The sequence below is a fragment of the Argiope bruennichi genome, chromosome X2, assembly GCF_947563725.1.
Source record: "Argiope bruennichi chromosome X2, qqArgBrue1.1, whole genome shotgun sequence".
Lineage (NCBI taxonomy): Eukaryota > Metazoa > Arthropoda > Arachnida > Araneae > Araneidae > Argiope > Argiope bruennichi.
This window is the reverse complement of record NC_079163.1, coordinates 55,315,360-55,340,416: the sequence shown is the minus strand read 5'-3', so window position 1 is coordinate 55,340,416 and position 25,057 is coordinate 55,315,360. Positions and strand designations below refer to the sequence as shown.

The window sequence follows — 25,057 nt, the reverse complement described above, 5'->3', positions numbered from 1 at the left end:
GTGTATCCTTTTATAAAGTCCTGATTACCAATAAGTGATGCTAATTTGTTAAGTAGCTAAAACTTTGTAAATCGTGTCGTTTTTTACCTTAGTTTTTAGAATTCTGAGCAGAAATACAAGTTCGCGCTAATGGTTCCAAAAATTTAAATGCGTTTTGTAATCATATACTTTTTTTAAATGTAAATTTCGTAAAGTACATGCATATTGTGTTTTAATTACTAATATGCTGCCAGTAGCCAGTACTAATCGTTTAAAAATTTGGCTTTGCATCTTGAAAACATCAAAAACATAGTAATAATTCTATAAAAACCAGCTGACTGTTACGATTTGTTTTGTAATATAATGTTTGCTTTATATAAACATCTATATATTCATTATGCTAATGTAGTGTAACATCTATTAAATTTCATGTTTAGTATTTGAAAAGTGAAATAGGAAAGACATGTTTCACTTATGTCTCCTTTTCATTTCATTAAGTTTAAATTCTATGTTTTTGTATACATAAACTACATTTTTCCGTGAAAGAAAAATAGGCTTATTATTTCTCTCGTTTACAGCAAACAGTTCGCTAACTTGTCTACCGACTCTGCGACAGTAAGCTTGAAAGTAATACTAACTGGCACAGAGGCCCATGAGCTAGATCAAAATACCAGCTATCTTTTCTCTACTACAAATTTGCAAGCCTCGTTTTGAACTTAACTTGCAGCTATTTCCCCTGATAAGTTTGCTGCTTACATGATTACAGCTTTGAATTCTCCTCAGGGGAGTTGGGGAGATTGCAATTTTTCGTACCTAATAGGGCCTCTATATAATGAATCACGGTGTTCCTACTACAGGTAAGGGGAGCCTTGCGGAGTCAAACTTAGTTGCTTCTCTATGCTACTCTTGGGGGCCCAACTAACCGTTGCATTTCAGGGAGGGTAAAGAGCTGTGCAATGGGAGGGGAAAGCTCAATAAGATTCTCCTTAGAGGGTCTTTTTGGACCACCTGTTCAACAGAGGAAGTGTGATGAATAGAGTGAATTTTTTTTATCCCCAATTTTGAAACTTCGCGAACAAGTTAGTTGTCACGCGTGTATTATATGTTCGAATTTATGTCGATAAATTCTGTAGATATTTGTAATAATTTGATTTTTGTTTCTATATATTATCAGGAAATCAATAATTGATTTTTCTTATGATAATCAAGTGCAAGCAAGTAGAATTTTAATCTAACTGGAAATATATCTGAGAAAAACAAATTGCTTATATTCTTGGTCTTGAATTCGCACGTGCTATTTTACTCTGTCAAATTAAAAGCTAATTAAGGATTTTAATACAAATCAGTTTTGAAAAATTTACTTTCTCATAAAAAAAAAAAGCACCCTTGACTTCGTATTTACTGCCTCTTTTTATTATTTATTTGAACTTCATTTTTTTTTTTTTTTTTTTTTTTTTTTAAATCTTGCCGTTTGCTTAAGCAAATATACTCAAATCGAAAATATTTCCATATCTTTAGAAGCAGTGGTGATTTAGAGTTTCGTTAGGAGAAAAACAGGTAAATAGTTTTATGCGAAACAAATTTAATGTACAACGCGATGTATTTTAATAAACAGATTTTAGGTTATTAATTTGTTTTTTAAATTAGGTTAGGATAATTATTAATAATCTTCGAAGGGATTTCATGTATTGTCTATTATTAATTAATGACCACTTAAAATGTCTTGATAATTATTATTAGCATAGATATTTCCGTTAAAAACTTTTAAACAACTTTTGCGAAACTACTTGCTTTGTAGCAGTATGTTGAGATAATGCAGTTTGTTTCAATAATATTCTTAAGAACGATAACCAAGTTTTTCTTTTATTATTATTAAAATTTATGTTTTCTGAAAAAAATTTATAATATCTTTTGTATATTCTACAGAATATTTGTCACTATACTGTTTAAGCAGATTTTCTTACACGAGACAATTTTAAACATAGTAACGAACTTCCCAATACTCTAGTCACCTGTGTCTAGCGCTTAAGAAATATATCCGCTGGGTGTTGTAAATGAGTGTTATTTTCTCTGCATTCGGAGCACAGGATTTCTTTTTCATGATTATTTTTTTAAACTTAGCTATGAAACAGCCGCACCTGGCTTCTAGTATCTTTTCAACTTCCGAAATTCACGTGGCGGTTTTGATTCTGGCAAAGTGCGGCTGCGTCATTCCTTTGCTCGACCATCTGCTCACCGTTTCAGCCAATCAGCTGACTCAGAAGAACTATTTTTTTATCGAATAATAATGTAAAAAAAAAGTCGGGTCTCTCTTTTGTCTCCTTTCTACCCACCCTACCTTCGGTGGCCTACGTGCGAAGCAGCGAACGTAGCATGGCGGACGTTGATTTTCCAAGTCTTTTGTTGTATTTTGGTTTTTTGTCGAGATTCTATCTTTGGCAGTTGATCGCTCTTTGGCGACTTATGGATGTGGGTGATCGATCGTTCAGATTTCAGGTCCTATGGTTCGGGGACGTCCTGTCATGAAGTGACTCATTTTAGGTCTTTGTCATGCATATTTTTTTGTCTATGTCGATGGAATACGAGCTCCTTGTTTAAATTTAATTAAGGAAATTGGTATTAGATGTACCCTAGGGGGTTGTTCGAAATTTATTGACTGATTCAGTATGGAGGACGTGGGGGCCCAACGTTTTTGTATATCTCTCTAGTTTGTTTTTTTAAAAATATGGGTTGATGTTTGTGTCACGGGGGTTTATGCCTCGCAAATAACAGAAGTGGGGGAGGGGAGTTGTTGGCAAGTATGCGCTTTGTTTTTGCATTTAGTTTGATCATTGCATAATTTATTCAATTATGATTTTAAATTTAAATACAGTAGTTGTGAACTTCTACATTGAATGGATTTTTTTTTTTTTAAAATTTTGAATACAACTTCGGGAAAAAGAAAAATGAATTTACGGTAGAATTGCAATTTTAGAGAAAATACCATTGCAAAAAAAACTGTTTTTGTTTTTCTTAAGATATGATAAATTCAAAAAAAAAAAAAAAATATAAGTAGAGTAATTTATTTGTCAGTAATAAAGAGGAAACAGGAACATTCGAACAAATATATATCGAAATTTTATTTGATAACGTTATGTATAACTTTGATTGTTTCTTCGATTTTAATAAAATAAAGATAAAAGAATAAGTTGAATCAAAACAATTGAAACATGTAGTTAAAAGTAATTATCATTGACTTGTCGCAGCATTTTATTTCAGTACATTGATTTATCAAATCAACTTCTATTTTTCATCTAAATAAAATATAATTATATAATGTGTTTAGATTTGGACGCCGTGTTACTTAATACAATGTAACATATAAAATTAGAATGGCATTGTTTTGGGATAACTTCTGTAAGCGCCTAGTGTTTTCATTTCGTAATGCATTTTTAATATCTATTTTTATATTATAATATTTTTTGAATTTTTAACATTTTAATATTTGTACTTAAGTCGATTTTTAATGCTATTTTTTTTTCACTCCTGGTATTAAAGATTTTTTTTTTTTGTATTTATAAAAATTGTTTTTGTAATAAACCACGAATCTAGAATTTATTTTTATCACATTATGACACCTGAATAAGTTTCCCTTGGAAGAAAAAAAAATTTCAGAGCATTTTTCTATTCAGTGTTCTCTAATGATTTGCTGTCCAAAATAAGTTTCTTTTGTTTTTGTGGAACAGGAAATATGATTGCCTCTGGCAATAAAAATGGATCGATTTTCGTGAGCTATTATATCGCCTTTCCTAAGGAAATACTGTTCCACCCCCTTTTCTGCCTTCCCCAACAGCAGGTGTTCGATGTATGATTTCTTTTAATTTACTTGCAATTGTACTTCGGTGCAATTTTCCATCTGAATAGAGAATTTTCAGCGTCATTTTTATTCCATGGTTATATTTTGAAATATTGAGAGAGGAACGTGGAAAATTACACGATGTATTCCATTGAAGTAATGCATTTAAAATGGTAGAAATTTTTAATATCAATTTGTCTACATCTCTGTCTGCTTTTTCCTGTAATTCTTGATTTCCAAGGTCTTTTTAAATCCATTTTATCGTCTTGAGACTTCAAAATTTCTTTTTTTAAGTGAAAATCCTGTTTGAATCAAAATTTTCAACTCAATTTTGAAAATTGTCAGACGAGATTGGAATATTTTATTTCTATAATCCAACTTTTTATATTCCGCACTCTTGCACTAAAATATCTACTAGAAAAGAAAGAGCGAATAACCGACGTTTTTCCATAATAAAGTCTGTGGACATATTGAAAAAAATTCGGTGATTTCCTCCCCCCCCCCCGCCAATCCAGCCAGCAGTTGAAAATATTAATATTTCTGTGTGATGCTATATTGTTTTAAAAAGAAAAAGATCACAGCTGTTAATGCTATAAAAAGCATTTGAAAAGTATAATGCGTTTGCTTTTATTGTAAAATCCTGATGTTATTGCATTCATTACTAAAATGCTCTAAACAATAGTTTTATAAAAAAAAATTGGCAACAATAAATTTAGGTTAAAAGTTCACGCACAAATTTGTATTTTACTATTAAATGAAGACTTTATTTTAAGAATAAACCGAATTAGTCATTACTCAAATTTTATCATTTTTCTTCCAGTTCAGCTACACGCACTCAAGGATAACTATTTTTCATAATTTTTGTTTTTATTTTTAATTTCTCTCTTCTGCATGTATTCTGCCTCTTTCAGTTAATAATTATGTTCTTTTCTTCTATTTCGTATGGTGCATCAATTTCGTCCAAAAGAGTCTGGAAATGATTTTTTTTTATCCATGTTTTTGGTCTATCATTAGCGATAGGCAGGTGGAGTCAGAAAAATCGATCTGTTTGTATAAAACATTAGGCGAGTAAACGGCCGAAAATACGTTTTCCGTATTTGCATGACAAATTGCTTTTTTGGATTTTTTCTAAGATCAATGGTTTCGAAAAGTCTGCCCATCGCGTTTTGCAGTTGTATTCACTGAAAACATGGCAGTTAAACACAGATGTTCACGATAGCTGAATATCATTTTTGCATTAGTATAAATTCTTTCTGAATTTTACTGTTCACCAAAATTTTATGTTTTATCTTAATTCTTGCTTAAAAATTACGTCATTGTTTTAAATCTGATAGAATAACTCGTACTAATTGTGTTCTTGCATAAGTATGAACAATACTAGTGTTAAATTGCAATATTAACTTTAAGATATTTTTTACCTATTTTATTGGTGGTAACATTTTTTAAGTAGGTGATATGAATTCATTTAATGTTGAGTTATTGTAATATTCCAAGAAGATTCCGGATTAAATCGTCTGATTCCGAGATTTAAAGATGTATGTATATTGTTAGATATACGCCAGGTGTTAGCAATTTGATCTATACAAATATTTTAGGCTTTTTTTTTTTTTTTCGTTTTAAATAATCTGTTCAATGTCAGTAAGCATTATTGCGCTTACTGACTTTGCAATAAGGCATTCTCAAGCTAATCCTTCATAACCTCGCTTACGAATCTAAACAGATATCGATGAAAAATTGCTAGCAGAAGCGTGTTAACAGGCAAATGACTGTACAAGATTCAGCGTAAGAACATAAGAAATGAAAAATAAAAGAATCGTAAAGTCGCGTAAAACGTTCGCTTCCGCATGCTTTCTAGAGGACATGGCAGATACTTGTAAGCACTATTACTTATTTCCTTTATATATTGTAAATTCAACAGCACTGCCTTTCTTACCTCGCTTTCTCATGGATATTTTGCTTTTATTCGGGCATTCTTTTGTTTGGAGAATGCTGCTTCCTCTGCTGCTACTTGGAAAAATAATGGCAAGTTACGGTTTTCAATGTGGAGTGGTGTCGTGAAGTCTCCTAATGTATTCCAGTCGCCTATTGTCTTTGTTCGCTTAATTTCTTTCCTTCACCCTTTATACTTTACTCTCAAATGACTCACTGCATCGATGCCAAAAGTTTCCATTATGCATGAGGTACAGAATCTACTTTGAGAACGTTTTTATGAGAATAGCATCTGCGGTAATTTACTTCTAAAAAATTGAATATGTTTACAATAAATAAAATTAGTAAATAAATAAATTGCATATACATTTTAATTGAATAAACGTTTCTTGTATTTTAATTTTCTAATCTAATCTGACGAAACTTCGCTATATGTAAAAAAATTACAGTTGGCACTCTTTTTTTTTTTTTTTTTTTTTTTTTTTTAAATTTATACCTCAAAACCCAGTAATCACTAGTAAATCTAAGTTAATAAAATTTACATTAAAAAGTGACTGACTTATGTTACATCCTTTGAGTCTTGCTTTCTCTCTTTTTACAATTTCATACAGCACTGAAGATGATTGAAATAAAAATTTGTGATATTTTTACAGAAATTTCGAAAAGCTAATTTCTGTGTGCTGTTTTTGTCGTTAGACTTTGAAAGACAAATAAACAATAACCTTTTGTTATTTATAGTATACGACTTTGATAAATAACATAAGCTGCCTTCCACATTTGTCGCTGCTGTTTTTTTTTTTAATTGTTTAGTATTCTACAGTTCCGCTTTTCTCAAATTAAAATATATATATTTTTTACAGTTGCAAATTGTTTTTAAGTTGTTTGGCAAGTCAAAAGGATTTAAAAATAAAAAATGCATGTTTGTTTTATGCTAAGTTTTTGTGATTTCTGTTCAATTAGGCACATACGTTGATTCTATGCAATTATCCTACTTTTTGTTTATAAAAATGCAGTTTATAAAAATGCTCATTGCAAGATATTTAATTGTAACAATGCGAGACATTGGCAATTATAGCAATATCAAGTTTACAAAATAATTCGAGAAATATATTTGGATGTTTATTTTGCAACTTCTAATTATTAATGAGTGATTTTCAATATTAAATTATTTCCAAAACCCAGTGTTCAGAATTTTTTTAAAAATAATTGTGTTTTCACACCTGTATTAAAAAATGTATAGCATTATTGCATTTATTTAAATGAAACATTTGTCCTGACAGTTTATCCTCTTGTACGGACTTTCGTCATCATTTTCTTGGAAATTTTCTGAAGTAAACAAATTCCATTTGTTAGTAATGATCGTGCTTGCCTTGAACTAGTTTTACTGAAAGAAAAGGAAAAAGTAGTTTTGATAGTTAGAAGGAATGCGATTTCATATTCATTCATCATGTTTACTAATTTTTACGTCATACCTCTGCAAATTGAGGTTAATTTGAATATACCGAAGATAACAATTTGAATGCAATTGGGTTTTTTTTAATTGAATATGTCGATTCTTTTACAAGGACAGATATAATATCTTATTGATTTATATTTAATGTTTACAAATCTTGATCAGCTGTATTCTTCCTGATCCATCGATCAAGTATTCTAGGAATGCAGAGGACGTTCGCTTGCGTAACATTTTTTTATTGTACAGCATTTTGTTTGAAAATAGTAATCATCTGTATTTTGTATGTTAATATGCTTTAAATTATAGACCGTAGCAACGCAAACCCGTTTTAAAAAAAATCATAATTTATTTAAAACCCATTCATATTTTTTCAACAATTTATTTTTAAACTCAAATAATTGATAATTCTATTTATTAAAAAACGGCAAATGAAACCAATATATTTATTGTCGTAGCTCTTTCTATAGCTTTAAACCATGTTGAGTCATTTATCTGTAATTCGATCTCTCATTGCTTTTTATGTGCTATAACTTTCTGTTGGCTCTGTCTTTAATAGATTGTTCTAACTCGATTTCTTAACGTATATTAAAAAATTCACATGTAAATTAGTGCCATTTGAGTTTTGACTGTGATTCTTGAATTTTGCATGTTCTGAAAATTAAGGCTAACTGATTATTTTAAACGTTAAATTAATAGGTTGTGGAATTTTTGAGCGACAGATAATGTATGCGTAGGATTAAGTCTTATGACTTGGGTGTTTAAACTCTGAAAATAAATTTCCATTGAGCAGATAAATCAGCAATTGCTTTATCGGTTGAAATATTTCGTAGAGGATGTCTTGATAAAAATTTACTTATTGTAATATAATTTCTTTGTTCGATCTTTGTCTTCCTTCGTAATCTGGTTTTCTGTCGTGTAATTGATAAAACATTAGCTGAAATCATGATTTGTTCTTCGTATATTCTTTTACCGTTTCGTTCTTGGTATTGTTTCGGACAAACAATTGCAGTTATGAGAGTTTTGAAAAATTATCGATTGAATAGGAACGCCTGCACATTATTCGAAATAAATTTGTAGTTAATTTTATATTTATCACTGTTCTTTGTGTATTATATTTTCACATTTTTCATCCTATGGTAAATAAATGGAAAGCTTGCTCGTCTTCTAATCTAGGTCAAGTTCTTGAAGTATTTTTATCTCTAAAATTCTTCGTTATCTTACAAGAAGTTCTGGCAATGGGGGGAAAAAAAAAAGAAGAAAAAAAAATTCGTTCCTTTGCGAATCTCCTGTGTTTACTAGAAAAATAAACAAACCACACTTTTTTTTTTTTTTTTTCGCTTTACGCCTGTATTATTATTTTGCGCTTTTAAAATAACTTGCTTTTTTTATTTAATAGAAGCCTTTGATCTCTGAACCATTAAATTTCAATACTGTGGTCTCCGGTTCCGTTAAAAAGTGAATTTTAAACTATTTATTATTATCTATGAGACGTGAAAGAATAGATTTTTAATGAACCGATTTCGGGACATCTTTAATGTAAAGGGAAAATAATTCGCGATTTCTGCTTAACAAACCATTGTAGTTAAATATTATCTTTCTTTGGATATTTAGTTTCGTAGTTGTCTTTAAGTATTTTTCCACGTACTGTGAAATTTTTCTTTCATTTACCATGATCTTAGTGGAGTAAAATGACAAATTCACGAATATGCCTTGAAAAAATCATTTCAATGAGAACTTGTTGATACGTGTAAAGCCTCTTTTTTACCTTAGTTTTTATAAGTGGAATTGCATATTTTTAATGGTCACTTAAAAGCAGTGACGTATAAAAAAGGATTCAAATTCAAAGCGCTGATTAATTATGTAAGCAGTAGAAAAAAAAAAAAAAAAAAAAAAAAGCAGAAAGAAAATTGAAGTGAGATGACATAATGCGGAAGGCAATGAACTAGTGACAGCTGTTATAGACTCATTCAATGCATTTTGTCGTTTTCGCTGCATGCAAAGAAAAAAAAAGTGGCATGGTACACTCGTGGGTTGCGTAACTTCAATTATCTTTTAATAGTAACTTGATAAGCGGTATTATGCAAGTGTTACTGTAGGTTCTTCAAATGATTAATGATTTGGAGGCCTCAAGATTTTTTTTTTTTTTTTTTTTTTACATATTTTATGATTTTTGATTAAGTTTCGATTTTGTTTCTTTCTTTTATTTTCTTAGTTTCATGCCGTACATCGTGTATATTTAATAGTTTCTCGCTATTTTGAGGAATCTGGTATCAATTAACCATTTTATTTTTTTTAAAGAAATAACGTAAAAAATGTTTTTGTTCTATAAAGATTTTAATATTGAATGGATCCTTATATTTTGATGTTCGGTAGAACTTTTGTAAATATTTTTCATTTACCCCTGCATAATCAATTGCAAATTCAACATACGCGGAAAGATTATATTTTGGTATTATAACTAATGGTATCGTCTGAAGTTCGCATACTAATTATCTCTCAATTACGTTAAACTTTTGAAAGCGTTGTTACAGATTTTTGCAAAATTCAAGCCTTAAATTTGTTGCATTTGACATTTTTAATATCATTTGATGTTCTTAAATGGGTCATTCATATAAGCTTGTGCATTTTTGATATGCTAAAGTAATTTTTAATGTCACTTTTCGTCTTAAAAAATGGTATTTCTTGTCTAGAAGCAGATGTACATCATAAATGAAATGTTAGAAATTTTGATAAACTAGAGGATCGTTTTTTCCTTGAATGTAATCAATTTATACTTGTTACATATTTTTCCATGTCTTTCGCTTTTGAAACTTAAATGAATGAGTGACTAATTTTTCCTGGTTGTGTACTTAGGCCTTAGTTGCAAATGTTTGAACGAATTTTCACTTCTCTTCAGTTACTGAGATGATCATAATTTAATGATTTCGATGAAATCAACAGAAATTTGAATTTTGCAAATTGCAAAATTCAAATCATAACAAAATCCAAATATCTTATTTTCAAATGTAATTGAGATTTATTGATTGCAGGGTTATTTTTCGAAGAAAAAGAAAATTTTGGCTTTGTATATTGCAAAAATTATTTATCCTATTTTAATTCCCTTCAAACTGTTTTTAACTTCAATTTATTAACTAGAACTTCTGAAGCAATAGAATTATGGCTCCAAATGGGATCGCGATTGCATTATTAAGGAGTGCTTGGATTAAATTGTATATAATGAATAAAATGGAGAATTGTGTAGGTGTTGAACGTTAAAGAAATGCTTTCAAACACTCATGCACAAGTAGTATAATCAGCTAGTGTGTTACTTTCTTTTTTTCGTTCCATACCATTACTGAATGCTTAATATTCATATTATATTTCCTTACAAATAGATATGCGTTGCATCGAGGGATTTTTAGGGAATCAGCCATATATTGTTTCAGTAGGCAAAAATTTTATGAAATCCGATTCTCGCCTGTCTCTTGTAAACATCTTTATGAAAATTAAGAAAGTTATTGAAAGAACTCGCATGCCAAAAAAGTGTATCACCCGACCTTGTGCCAGAATCTCTAATACACAGATGTATGGAAGGATGATTGGGCTGGCTGAATAACTCAACCTGCTGACGATACGCAGCGATTTACGACTTTTCACAGCTGTTAAGTAAAGTTCTCTGCTATAACCATACGAGTTACCCTCACCGACTTGTTTGCAAACATTGTCGTAACCCGAATGTTGCACTCTTCTCTCAGTCTAATTATAAATTAGTCCGCACGCAACCTTAAAGGCACAAACGCTTTGCCATTGAGGTTTTACTGTTAGCTTTATGCTAACAGATAAGAATCTTTTGGTGCAGTTCTTTCTTTCTTGTTTTATTCAGGCGCGGCTGTGTTAATTTTACGACTAGAGTTATTTGTTTTACCGGCGTGGGGGTTGTGGTGGGAAACACCGATTACGTCAGGACGTGTGTACTTAGTGAATATTGTGATTTTGTCTGGTCTTCTTGCTTCAAGGTTTACATATATCTATTTATTTATTTTTGATAGGATTTTGCGATTATAAATTGCAGCTGTGGAATAAAAATGGAATTTTTTATAATTCATTTTCACTCTTCAATCGGAATTTTGAGCAGTTGTATTCTTCCGACGTCATCATAATAGTTAAAATATTTACTTAATTTAACTATCAATTAATGGATGAATTTTCATTGAAATTTGATTTCAAGATTTCCTGATGAATTATGAATTTTTTTAAATAATATATAAATATTACCGTCTTGTAAAGTAGGAAATTTCTTTTTTATTAAAAGTCGAAAAGTCAAATTGAAATATAAAGCGGCGAAAACAATGCGAGGAAATGAAACCACAATAAATATCGGAAGTTATAAGTTTTAATTTTGCCTCTTAAAGTAATGCTGAATTTGCTATCTAAAAAAGTTAGTCAATTATGCACCCAAAGGTTTTTCGATAAAATATTATTTCAGATATGTTTTATTTTGTTGTATCAGCTTACAATTGTATTTCTAAGTATAGAGAGTTTATCAAGAAATTTTATCCATTTTCATTGTTAGAATAATATTGTGCAGTCGTTTTCAATAAATTGCAGTGTTTTATTATCCAAATGTTTACCAAGATACATGATAATATAATACTGTCAGATCTTCTAGAGTACCATTTATTAAACAATTAACTGACATAATAGGAACTCTTTCGGATATCCGCAATGAAAAAATCTTTTGCTTGTTTCTTGTTCTAGAAATTTGTTATTAGACTTAAAAAAAATCCTCCCAATAATCATTCTCTTAATACCATTATTATGAGTTTATTTTATGACTTTTCTTTTGCATATAATATTCATTCTGTTAAATCTTAGGGAGACATTCAAATTGTGGCTGTTTTGTCTTTATTGGTATAAGAAATAAGTTCAGGTACATAAAAATGTATCTGAATTATTTTGGCCTCGAGAATTCTTTTCTGAAAGAACCAATACATTTTTTTTTCTTGTGCCCTGATTAATAATTCTTGCATCAGTCGCATTATCAAAAATTTTTAGTATGTACGTATTTTTTTAAATGCAATCAATTATGCACTTGTGATTTTGTATTTATAGAGGCTTCTATTTAAACATTTTTTGTCGATGCCGTTTTATCAAATTGTGGCTTATGAAAAAAAATTTCCAAAATATATTTAAGCGGTAACTTGGTATTAAATGTAAATTATTTCATTAGAGTGACAGGTTTATCATCTTTCTCATCATTAAAATTAATCTCTATCATATTTAAAATCTTAACTAACTTTTCATACTTAACGATGTCTTGTATACGTTTGTAAAACAACACGCCTCGAAATTCACGAAAGGAGACGAGCTTAACTAAAGTAAGGCAGGCAGGGCAAGTTCTGTGGAAACTACTATCAGAGAACGCTAAGTTGTTGTAGAAATCGATATATTTTTTAAATTTATTTTTGAGGAAGAATTGTATGATTAAATATGTTATTCGAAAGTTGAGTGTTTGAATTTTAAGTTGTTTTTGATTTTAAGATAATATAATTGGCAACTACTCTTGGGCAAGATAATATTTTCAGAAGTTATCTCTAAAATCATCGAAACATAGCTTCATTTTTGATGAATTAAAGCTGGTCTCAAGTGTCGAAAAATTGTTTAGAAATGCGCGTTCCCATCTCTCAAAGTACATATGTGTCAAGTTCGTCAGTCTTAACAATTTGGCCTTTAAGGTGCCAATGGACAGACAGAGAAGCGATACGTTTTCTCTTTTAGTATTAATAAATATAACTGGATAATGAACATTATACACAGATGGTTCTTTCATCTAAAAGATATCATAAGGATATATCAAATATCTTTTAAATTTAAAATAATTTTGGAAGTTTTAAATGAAATTTTGTTAGCCTTGCTCAGGAAATGTTTGATATAATAGTAATTTAAAAACCAGTATCTAAGTGAAAATTTTGACTTGTTACAGAAATCAATCACTATGCCTCTATTAATCTTGCCAGGACTGGAATTGGCTTGCTAATGGCTCCCCGGCACGGATATTCTTGGGAAGTCCCATCTGAAATAATGACATATGCACATTTTGATTTGTTACGTTTTCAATTGCTTTTACACATTTTAATTGCCTTTATAATTATTATTTTACTTATTTTTTTAATAAATAGTTTGAATAATTAAGATGTGTTGACTTGTGCTACTAGGCCATATTATTTAAAAAATGTTCTATATACAGGGAGATTATAATTAAACTTCCCCAAAAACAACATCCTACAACAGCAAACGGGTGAACGGATTGTAACGAAATTTGGTATATACACTATACATAAGATGCGCTCACGAAATTTCGAAAAAAATATTTAGTTCCAAAATGTCCACCAGAGGGCGTCTTTTCTGGAAAAACATTAAATTTAACACAATAAACGACCAAAACGGAATACAGAAACAATATTAAGAATCCAGAATAAGAATTATAAGTAATAAAATGAAAAACCGGGAAAAGCTGGAAACTGCCTAAAGCATCAGAACTGATCAGTTACGATTTGCTTTTGAACACAATGCCCATCGACTTGAAATTTTGCAGGAGAATGAGGGTGGTCACATGCAGCACCTTTCCTTACATCGTCCTGGACACGATTAACAACTGCTTATCTTGTGCAATTTCGTCCTAATCTGTTCTTTGTTTCTGCAAACTGAACTGGTTTTTTCCCCCCTTAAACAGCGTATTGTTATTTTTTCCTTGCCTTTATTTAATGTGGTTCGATGACAAGGTGATCAGAAACTAATCAATAAATGTTAATATTGTTTCTGCATTCCATTTTGGTCTTTTATTGTGTTAAATTTAATGTTTTTTCCGGAAAAGGTGCCCTTTGGTGGACATTTTGGAACTAATTTTTTTTTTTTTTTTTTTTTTTTTTTTCGAAATTCCGTGAGCGCCACTTGTGTATAGTCTATATACCAAATTTCGTTGCAATCCGTTCACCTATTTGCGTTGTAAGATGCTGCTTATAGGGAAGTTTAATTATAACCACCCTGTATAATTAATTAGACCTAACCAACTTCATTCTCGGTATAATATTTGAGGGACATGTAAGGATTGTAGTAAAAAAAAAAAAAATGATGGAACGTTGTTTTGGTATTTACTCTGGGCGCCTTTTTATATAGGTACGCATCTTCTGAAGTATCATTTTTTTTTTCCGAAACAAACAAAAGAAAAATAGAAACCTTTTGACTTTTTGAAATTGGCCCTCGGAAAAGCCATGCTTACAGTCTCGTGTTCCTAAAGCTATACTGTATTGTAGTCACTTTTTTTTTTTTTTTTTTTTACCTCTGAAAAGAATTTCGAAGCTATATTTGATTAACGAAATAAGCAGTAATCGATTGTCAGCAGGCAATCATTTTTGCTGAAATTGAATTGTCTATATTCAGAGAATAAGAAATACACCATTTGTGTATAAAGGCAAAGGAATAAAGCGGCGATAGCTTTATCTACTACAATATTTCGCTGCTGTGTATTTTCTCACCAACACTTGAATGAAAGTTCAATAACCTGTAAGTTATCACATCGTAGATTCATACTACTAGTATGATGTATCTCCCAGCGGTTTCTTTTATCCTCGGCGGACTCTTATACTCGGCAATTCTCTTTCGTCGAACTGAGTTTTCTGAAAGGAAACGCTTGGAATGTATATCGTTAATCAAATAAATTGGCTGCTTGTGAAACTTCAAGGCAAATACTTTGCGATGACAACAAATTGTGAACATCCTGATGTAGCTAATAAATCGATTTATTTGTAACAAACGTTTATGTATAGGTGTTCATTGCCATTATCTTAAATATTGATACTCCTGACCTAAAGCTTCTTGCTGTGCTGTCATTGAAAAATGATTTTTCGAACAATCCGAGACGGTTTATCAGTTAATATTTACTCTTCGTTCTTGTGAAGTGGGCGCATGGATTCTAGGATCAAGGTCGGTCACTTGCGAGCGATTATCATTTTTTTCAGATTTCTATTGGTTATGTTGTTTTTATGGGGGAGGGGGAGATGTTTACTATGTTTCTGAATTTTGAGTTGATAATTTTTGTTTTCGTAGTAATTTTATTGAAATAATGAGATGTAACATCTTCAGCGATATGTAATAACGTAATTATTCTTTTTGATTTTTTATTATTTTTTTTACCTCCCTTTCGCGCGCGCTTTACTGAATTAATGAATATGCTCACTTTTTCATTTCTTTAAACGAATTTTATTTTATCAGTCGCGAAAAGTTAGACACAATTGATAAGGCGCTTAATAGTTCTCATCTTTGAATTGTTTCAGAGATAATTATGTACTTAAGTAGGAGTAGTAGTATTTTAACTGCTAAGGGATAGATTGTTTCCATGGTATTAATTGAAAATATTGTCAGATACATTCTTTGAATTTTCAGATATATAAATTCTTTATACCACTTAATTTTAATACTTTTCTTATGAATTTTATAATATATATATATATATATATATATATATATATATATATATATATATATATATATATATATATAATATTGTACTAGCTGGTACCCGGCGCGTTGCTGCCGCAGAAGAAATAATTTTGGAAATATCGTTTCAGATTTGAAATAACTATCTTATTTAATTAGGAATGATAAAAAGAATATTTATTTTCTTGTCGACAGTGAATACATTCATTGAAATTAAATGGTATACAAAGTAGAAGTATAAATAATATTTATTCTTTTTTTTTTATATTTTAGATATAATAATTGTACCATGTCTATAACCTTTGCGCAAGTGCAAGCAATAAGTTGGCAAAGTTTTATCGCAATCGGATGAACGGTACGGCAGCGCATAAAATACGAACAAACAAAAGTTCATTTTTATATATTAGATTACATGGTGTTTCGTAAAATCAGACTCCTAGAAAATTTCGCGTCAATGTTCAAAGTAGATTATTTTGCATAAGTAAAATGAAGCGAAAACCTGTCCATAACCCATTGACTGTGAAATTTCATTTAGCATTATCTGCGTAGAATTTTAAAAAAGAAGAGTCTGTTATATTTTGATCGAGAAAATAACACATTCAGATGTATTCCTTTTATCTCAAAAACTGTAAGTGATAAAAATATTTAATCGGATCCATCCTCAAAACATTGACATTAATAGTTTTATTCTGTTTCCCATTCGTAAAAATTAGTCCAGGTGGTTCGAAATAGATGAATATGCACTTGTTGGGGGGACCATCCATTTCGGGACCTGTGCAAGGCCGTGTTTGGCGGTGGTTGCAACCCTTCTGCACCGTCAATTTCCCTTCATAGCCCTGAGGATACTTGCCAATGCCTACCCTTAATATAAGCACACATCCACCCATACTAGCTCGATTCCCGGTTTTCATTGGATTTGGTGGGATCGATAAAGCACTTTAAAGATACCGAAATCATCAGTCGCTATTGAAGGGTGTTAGGTGGGCACAAATGGCAGAGGAAGTTGGGGGTTTTTTTTGAAGGGGACTCAAATTGACGCTTCATGTTACCAATTTTTTTTTTGTATGTGAAGGGGAGGGAGAGAGGGGTTACCAAAGATATATCGATGATTTTTTTCATTTGTAAAATTATGTATCTGCAAGGCGTGGTTCATTGTGGATCTTTTATTAATTCAGATCGTTTGGGAATTTATGGACCGGAATTTTTTTTTAAATAGGCGTTGTCTTCAGGGAATGTAATTGCGGGTCAGATTTATTTCCTCTCTCTGCATACATCATATATCTAGAATCATTTATAATACGGCTGTTTCAGCTGATTCATATATTGTTGCATTTGTAATATATCTAAATTGAGTGATGGTCAGAGCGCTTTAAAAATGTATGATTTAAAAGTTGAATGATATGTGTTAAATTAGGTTATTTATGTAATATTCTTTTTAAGAAATGAAATATTTTGAACTAATGATGTATTGGAAATCGCATCCTACAAAATAATTCCTTTTTGGTGTTATATGCATCAGTTATAAATGTTATATAAAATCATCATCGTTCCAGTGCGTTGGAATAAAATGGGCAAACGGAACAAAGTTTTGTTCCGTTTGCCCATTTTATTAAATCCCCATAAACGTTATGCTTGGTTTTGTAGTGGAAAAAAATTTAATTATTTTCCCTTCCTCTTGGAATTTTTTTTTTTTTTTTTTTGAATAATTACTTTCTAATATTTGGATTTATTTGGTTGGAGGACTCAGAAAATGTTAAGTATATTGCGGGATTTTCTTGTCTAAATTAATATTTATAATTTGGAAAACTAGCTTCGTAAAAAAAAAAAAAAAAACTGTATGTTCTTGAATGTCAGGTGAAATGTAATACAGCATATTCTATTTATAATTTAATTTGAATATTTTTCGAATAGTGTGCAAATATTTGTAAAATATTGTCAAGCTGAGAAGAGCCGTAATTTATTCATTGATTTGGTTTGTAAGTTAAAGTAATAAAATTTTATACATTTTCCCACTAAGTAATTAAGAAATTGCTTGAACTGTCTTGATGAACCGCTTATAAATATAATACTGTCTTGATTGCTATATCAATAGCATTCAAGACAGTATTATATTTATAAGCGGACAGTTATAAATATAATACTGTCTTGAATGCTATTGATATAATCATGCCCTATGAATCAGAATCGTCGGTTTGCCAGGTATCATTAAATTATTGTAAGCCTTATTCATTTCGACTATGCGCCAAAAATAAATTGTATGCGGAACGGCCTTAGAAATGGTTTGGTAAATTAAGAAGCACCGATTCTCATTGTTGTCCTATCAAAATGTATGCCAAAAATTATACATACATCAAAATTTTGAAAGTTTTTTTTTTAACTCTTAGAACACTAGAAACCATACATTATTCATTAAATATAACAACTGTAACTCATAAAAACCATCGTATCATTTTATTAACGTAATATATATCCTATGCCATTGCTTTTCAAACGCATTATTAAATAAACCGAGACAAAAGGTCTGGGACTCTGACATCAGCTCTGAAGCCGGATGTATTACAATGTAATATGTTACCAAGTAAATAATGCTTTGGACTTCCCAGCAGTTTACGCAGGTTCGAGTCCCGCTATTACATTATTCCACCATAAATAGTTTACAAATTATTTTAATAGCAACTTTAATTTTTTTTTTATATAGTTGCTTGAAATTCGACGTTAGACCTGTATGCACTCATCTAAATTATTTCATTTTATTTTAATCTATTCCTAAACTCGCAAATTAAATGTGTCTATTCCAAATTATGGTATGAAAGGGCATGTGGCCTTTTTATTAGTGCGGAACTCCGAAACATCACGTCTTTGTCATTGCCTGCTTGATATTCTCAATCGCATTGGACCAAACGAAACTGTAACTATCATCAATCCTATTTGTAATTTTAAATAATTATTTAATTTTAACCTACCATATTGTTTCCCAATCTCCTTAAAAAAAAAAAAAAAAAAATTCTGAAATTGCGTGTATAAGAATGACTATCGGGCTTGTTAATTATGACTTAAAATAAATTTACAATTAAACATATGACACTGGAAAATAAGAATTAATGAATAATAAATGAAATGCAATAATATAATTTTCTGAGCATATTTGAAAGCAATTTCTGGAACAAAAGATGATTTTTGAAACATTATTCCCTCCCACGATCCCACCCACAAATATCGAAAAATATATATTTTTTAAAAAAAGTTTTAGAATGACAGGAAAATTAATTTTCTAAATGCTATCAGATATACAATTACACTATGAATTTGAAATTGTTTACAAAATACCTTGTTTACAGAATTCTTGAAATGTTGTTTTGCGGGACAGTATTTCATTTTTTGGGGGAGGGAAGGAGGCAGAAGATCTGTGAAATATAAAATTTCTCGGCATGGAATGATTATTAAAAAGCTTGTTATTAAAATTATAAATTGCAATTATTTTCCTTTGCATTTATTTAGTGTTTTTTAAAAGATACTGTTCCCCAATTCAATTTAAAATTACTCGGTATGAAATGAAGCTTGTTATAAAATTATAAATTGCAATTATTTTCCTTCGCATTTATTTAGTTTTCTTAAAGATACTGTTCCCCAATTCAATTTAAAATTGAACATGATACGACACATACTCTTCGACCTTGACTTGTATTTCGTTTCTGGATTGATTTTTTTCCCCCTTATTTTCTTTGATTCTTTTCAATTTTCTTTTTATTTGAAGAATCTTTCAACCCCCAGTTTGGGATTTCACTTGTACAACTAAATCTTTTTTTTTTTTTTCCCCTCTCCTCCCTTGTCACTGTCACTTTCACTTTCCGATTCACCTGCTGACCGAGTCCAGTGCTGAGATGTGGTAAAAGGATTTAGATTCCCCTTTGGTATTCACGATTATTAGAGAGATTATTTGGTATTCGCGATTATTACAAACCTAGAGACTCCCAATCTCTAGGTTTGTAATTGAGAGAAGAGGTCGCTCCCATTCATTTTCAAAAATTTCAGAAGTACATTCTCCTATTTAATTATCTTTTCTCTCCTGGCTTCATTAGAATCTATACATTTTTCTACACGAACACGGTTCTTCTCTCTGCCTTTTATAGTGATTCCTTTATTTATTAAATCTACGTTTGTGCGTGAGTGATTGTGAAAAGTGTTCGTGACACACTCTAGCACAAAAAACGTTGTGCTTTTTTTTTTAATGTTGAGATGCGAAACTTTAAAGTTAGTTGTCATTTTTTTTTTAACTTGTGTTCGTTGTGTTTAATTTATCCTTATTCTAAACCCGGATATGTGTTTTTTAGTGTTTTTTTTTTTATAACAATGACTTTTGTTTTGTAAATGGGGATGATTTTAAATTTATATATGAAACGTATTTAAAAGGTTTTTGTGTTAAAACCTTGAATTATTGTTTCTGCTTTTGTACGAAAAAATGTCAGGCGTTTTATGTATCATTTTTTTTTTCAAAGGAATTTTTTCATGATTTTTCGATGACCTTAAATTTCTGACCTGCGAATGAATCATCTTCACAGAATTTACAACCACACGTACATACAACAGACTGTTAGGATTCGCTAAACAAATGAATTTAAATTAGTCTAAAAATACAAAAATTAGTACTTTTTTAAAAAAAACAAATCAATTTGCTTAGTGACAAATCATCGATTACATGCTCTTTTTTTGTGTGTCCATATAAAATGCCACACACGTAGAATCTTTTTTTTTTTTTTTTAATTTTTCTTTTGAAATTAAAACAAGTCATTAAATTGAGCTTTAGATAGTGAAATTTAATTTATTAAATTGTAGAAAAAACAAAAATTAAATAAATTTATATATAATCTTAGCTATTTTAAAAAGAAATCTCCCACGATAGTTATGTTTAGCCGCTTGCAGTAAAATCTATATAACCGCTTTTTTCTTGTCCTTATAATAGGTAACAAAAAAAAGTTTATATTTTAGTGATCTGATCCAAATAGTTTTCATAATTTAACGTTTCGATTACATTATTTTACTATTGTCTAAGTTAGATTTTGTTACTGTCAGCAAATTTATTATTTCATCGATTTTTACTCTCCCCGCCGAGTAAAAGTGTTTCTTGCTAATAAATTTGTGTTGGGGTTGGGGAGGGATATTTATAGGTGAGCACTCTTGCAAACACACGAATTTTACAAACATAGTTATTTGTTTCAATTCTTACATGTCTCTTAAAATAAAAATAATTAAATCCAAGATAAGATAATCTGCGGAAATGATGTTTTCCAATATTTACAGTAATCAGTCCAGTACTGCAAGTCTTGTGAGTCAATTAATTGGAAGAAGTAAATGTTCATGGCCCCTAAGCACCTGTTGATTTTCTTCCCTTTAATATTCTTTCACTAACTCATAATTCGCAAAACCGACATAATTGGATGACTCGGTGATGAAGTATCCTGGTATCATCTAATTTTAAATGCGCTTGAGTAAATCAATCGAAAACACTAAAAAGTGACGAGAGAATGAATGCACGTGTTCTCTTCGATATATGTGCATATGAAAAGGTCATTGAATACTCAGAATTCCGAAGAGAAAATAAATTGTTAATAAAGAGAAAATAAAAAAAAATGTTCCTGGCAATTGAGCACCTGTTGATTTTCTTTCCCTTAATGTTCTTTCACAAACTCGTAATTCCCAAAATCCACATAACTGGATGACTCGACCCTTGTATCATCCATATCTTCTAACTCTAGATGCACTTCAATAAATCAATCGAAAACCTTAAAAAGTGCCGAAAGAATGAATTCACGTGTTCTGTTGTGTAATGAATTCAATATACGAACATGTGGTTAAGATCATTGAATACTCAGAATTCCAAAGAGAAAATAAATTTTCCAGTGTTAAGCGTTACAGCCATATCATTCAACTTCTCCAAACCCGTTAAAAGAGTGAGGGGGATAGAATTCTTCCCAAATTCCTGCCGGTGACTGGAAGATCTGAACGCTAGCGAAGCAGAAATGAATTGTATTGAAGGATTGTAAGTGGATCTATATATCTTACACTTATTGGTGTTAAATGATAATGTGCACGCATTTCAGAAACAGCTGTTGCTTTTGTAAGATTAGTCAGCGGGAGAACTATCGGAATTCTTTCTCTGTTTGGTAACCATGAGCATTTCGGAAGAGTGCCTCGGACGACTCGGTTGTTCTTGAACCGGCTCCGATTTTCAAAACATTTTGAGAAGTCTTAAGAAAAACTTATACGAATTTCGGTGTAGTGAAGTCTTCTGAATTATATTGAAGGTTAGTGACTTGCTTTTTTTATTAAAATGTTTGCGGCTTTTAACCCATTAACTGTTTGGACCTCTTTGGAAAATGCGTATCTAAATTGTGTTGCAAAAATTTTACGAAGACGAGTATATATATGTGCCCTGACAAATTAACTCGCCATAACGCAAAATGTTGTACCTTTTCCATGACGAGTATACTCGTCAAAAACAGTTAATTGGTTAATTTCTTTTCACTGATTTGATTATTTTATTTAGTTTTGACTTTTTACAATTTTGATAAACTTTTTCCTTAAGCATAACAATGATGCGTTTTTAATGAAATTTTATTAAAATATTTGTGGCTTTTAACCAGTTAACTGTTTCAACTTCTTCCGAAAATGCGTATCTAAATTGTGTCGCAAAAATTTTGCGATGACAAGTATATATATCTTGACAAATAAACTTGTCATAAAGCAAAATGAGCATACTCGTCAAAGCATAACGAGTATACTCGTCAAAAACAATTAACTGGTTAATTTCTTTTCAATGATTTATTTTATTTATAGCTGATTCAGTTTTACCTTTTTGCAATTTCGATCAAGTTTTTCCTTAAACATAATAATAATGCGTTTTTAATATGAAAAAAAATATTTTTTTGCTGGAGAAGTAATTAGATATGTTTAACAGGTGTTCGCTTCTAAAATTCATTTATAGGAGAATGTAGAGGCTTAAGGTATATTATACCATGGCATTCCTTGTTAGACAAATTAGAGGTAAAACCCCACGTTTCTTTCTATTACTAGAAGGTTCTAGGGGCCTTCATTAGGGGTCGATTGAGGGTAAACGTTGCTTGGAGCACTGTCATAGCAGAAAATTTGGCGTCGGGCGTTGCGGTGGGGCTCGGAGAGGGATAAAAAGAAAAATATATTACTGCTTGCTGCGGCCCAGGTTGAGGTTATCTTTTTTGTACCCCACCTTGTAGCCTAGTTTTCATTTATTTTTCAATTCGTGGAATCTTCAGTGTCCAATAAAATAAATTTAATTCTATATCTGATGATTTATTTTTTAGATTCGTATGATTGAGGAATATTTTACTCTACCCAATGATTTTTAATGCTTTGCTTAAAAAATATAAAAGTAAATTTCTTTAAACCTTCTATAAAATGTACTTAATAATAATAATAAAAGATTATTTGTTTTAGTTTCCGCATTTCTCCTTAACACATTACTTGTAAGTTTGAGTATTTAATGGTGTTATGTACTTGGGTGTGAATAGGAATTAATTTTTAGCTGTTTTTTATCTAAAATATTTTTCAGTGAAATTTGACAAATTAAACTATTATGCTAGCTTTATAAAATCGAATATTTTCTAGAAGAATAATTCCAAAATGTAACTCAAGTGTAAAGTTCCTTGTACACGACAAAAATTAATGACTACGAGCAAACTAAATTGAATATCTTTCGTTATTATCTGTTCTCAAATGACATTGTGATCAGTCATGTTTACTTGAGAAGAATTTACTGAAGTAATATACATTCTGAGATTCCAGATATCGCGAAAAATCTCTTTTAAGTTGTGTACAAACTAACGCGTTATCAATGTTCTTTTCAACATCTTGCCGCATTAGCAGTTAGACTTGGAATACTAAAAACCCAATTTTTGGAGAAAGGCGACTTAAATATTTATTAACATAGAGCTATTTTTGCAACAGGTTATGTTCTGGTGCAGATGGTTCCGAAGATTGACCAACCGTATCCTTCCCATATTCTTATCTTTGTGCATAAAAACAGTTACTTAACATTTTGGGAAATAAAAGTTCTCAGAAAGGATAAGACTTGCCTTCATCAGATATAAAATTACTCTTTCGTTGAGGGTTAATTTTTCTGCCTTTATCAAATGCCGGATGAACATGCCAGTTTCTTTATTTATTTGGAAGTCGCCTCCGGGTTAATATTTTTTACTCTTGTTTTATTATTTTTTAATAATTTACCTATCAGTTTGTCGGTTTTTCTTTTTCGCCGGCTAACCTTGAGAAAAGAGTTCATCCTCCTTTAGTAGTAACTGCACAACTCACTGTTATGAGAAAGGAAGCGGCATTTTGTCGGTCGCCGCACGTGCATGCATATAAAGTTTGTAACTTTTTTTTATTTTATTTGCCAGTTCGTTTGCTTTTCCCTTTCTTTTTGTCTTGACGTATGGATCGCGTCCAAGAGAGATATTGGTAAATTGACTCTTTCCCTTCCTGTCTGAAATTGAGAAATGGCGTGACCCATTCTTTCAATGATAGGGCCATCGAAAAATTGATTTTGGAATTTTTTTTTTTCTACTCTTGAAAATACTGTTTTTCAATCAAGTTAAACGTCCCTTCCCATAAAAACTATGCAACTATTCCCATGAATAATTTTTATATATAAAACGCTTATGTGAACGCAAAATCAGGCCAAATTTGTTAAATAACACTCGGCAACAGCTCGCATGTTTGGATTGTTTACATGTTTGTCACAGAGAAATATCTGGGCAACTTTTTTTTAGTTGGATAATACGAAAATATCAGTTTTTTAGTTGGATAATACGAAAATATCAGTTTTTTAGTTGGATAATACGAACTGCTGGATTTACCCAAATAAATCCAGCAGTTTCGGCGAAATATCGAAATTGTCTACAACAAGAAGTTAAGGCAAATGAAAGTGTTAAAAGAATCTTTCATATCTAGTTATTCCTTTTAGTTTTCAGAACGAAATTTTCGAATTATAGTTGCATCGCCTATTAATTTCGCCCCCCTTTTTTTTTTTTTTTAAAGTCTAGCTAACCACTTGGAATGCTCTATCATTATTGCTGAAGTATAATTTAAAATAATATGGTATCTTCTGTGATAATATGTGCGCATCAAAGTTGCTTGACTTAACTAAATTATTTTATTTTAGTCTTCGACGATTATTTCAATGTTACTATTATGTCGACTAATTTTGATGAAATACATCTTATCAAAATAGGAAAAAAAGTAAATTTAATTCTGAATTTTAAACATCTTAGAATTTTATACTTTTGCTTTCTAACATTTACGCAGATATCTGTTACACAAAATTTTAATTTTAAAAATATGATACGGTTTTTGGC

The 25,057-nt window shown here is 30.5% G+C and overlaps 1 protein-coding gene across 5 annotated transcripts in view; it reads left to right on the top strand.

Moving 5' to 3' along the window:
• LOC129959951 (lysine-specific demethylase 6A-like) overlaps positions 1 to 25,057 on the top strand; it is a 177,141-nt gene that overhangs the window by 98,048 nt on the left and 54,036 nt on the right. The window contains exon 1 of one of the 5 annotated variants that reach the window (XM_056072872.1): positions 21,949 to 21,973. The exons of the other annotated variants lie outside the window; for them this stretch is intronic. The gene's annotated coding sequence lies outside the window, so the exon portion shown is untranslated. Of the gene's footprint in view, positions 1 to 21,948; positions 21,974 to 25,057 lie in introns of those variants that run through there. 5 annotated transcript variants of the gene reach the window in all.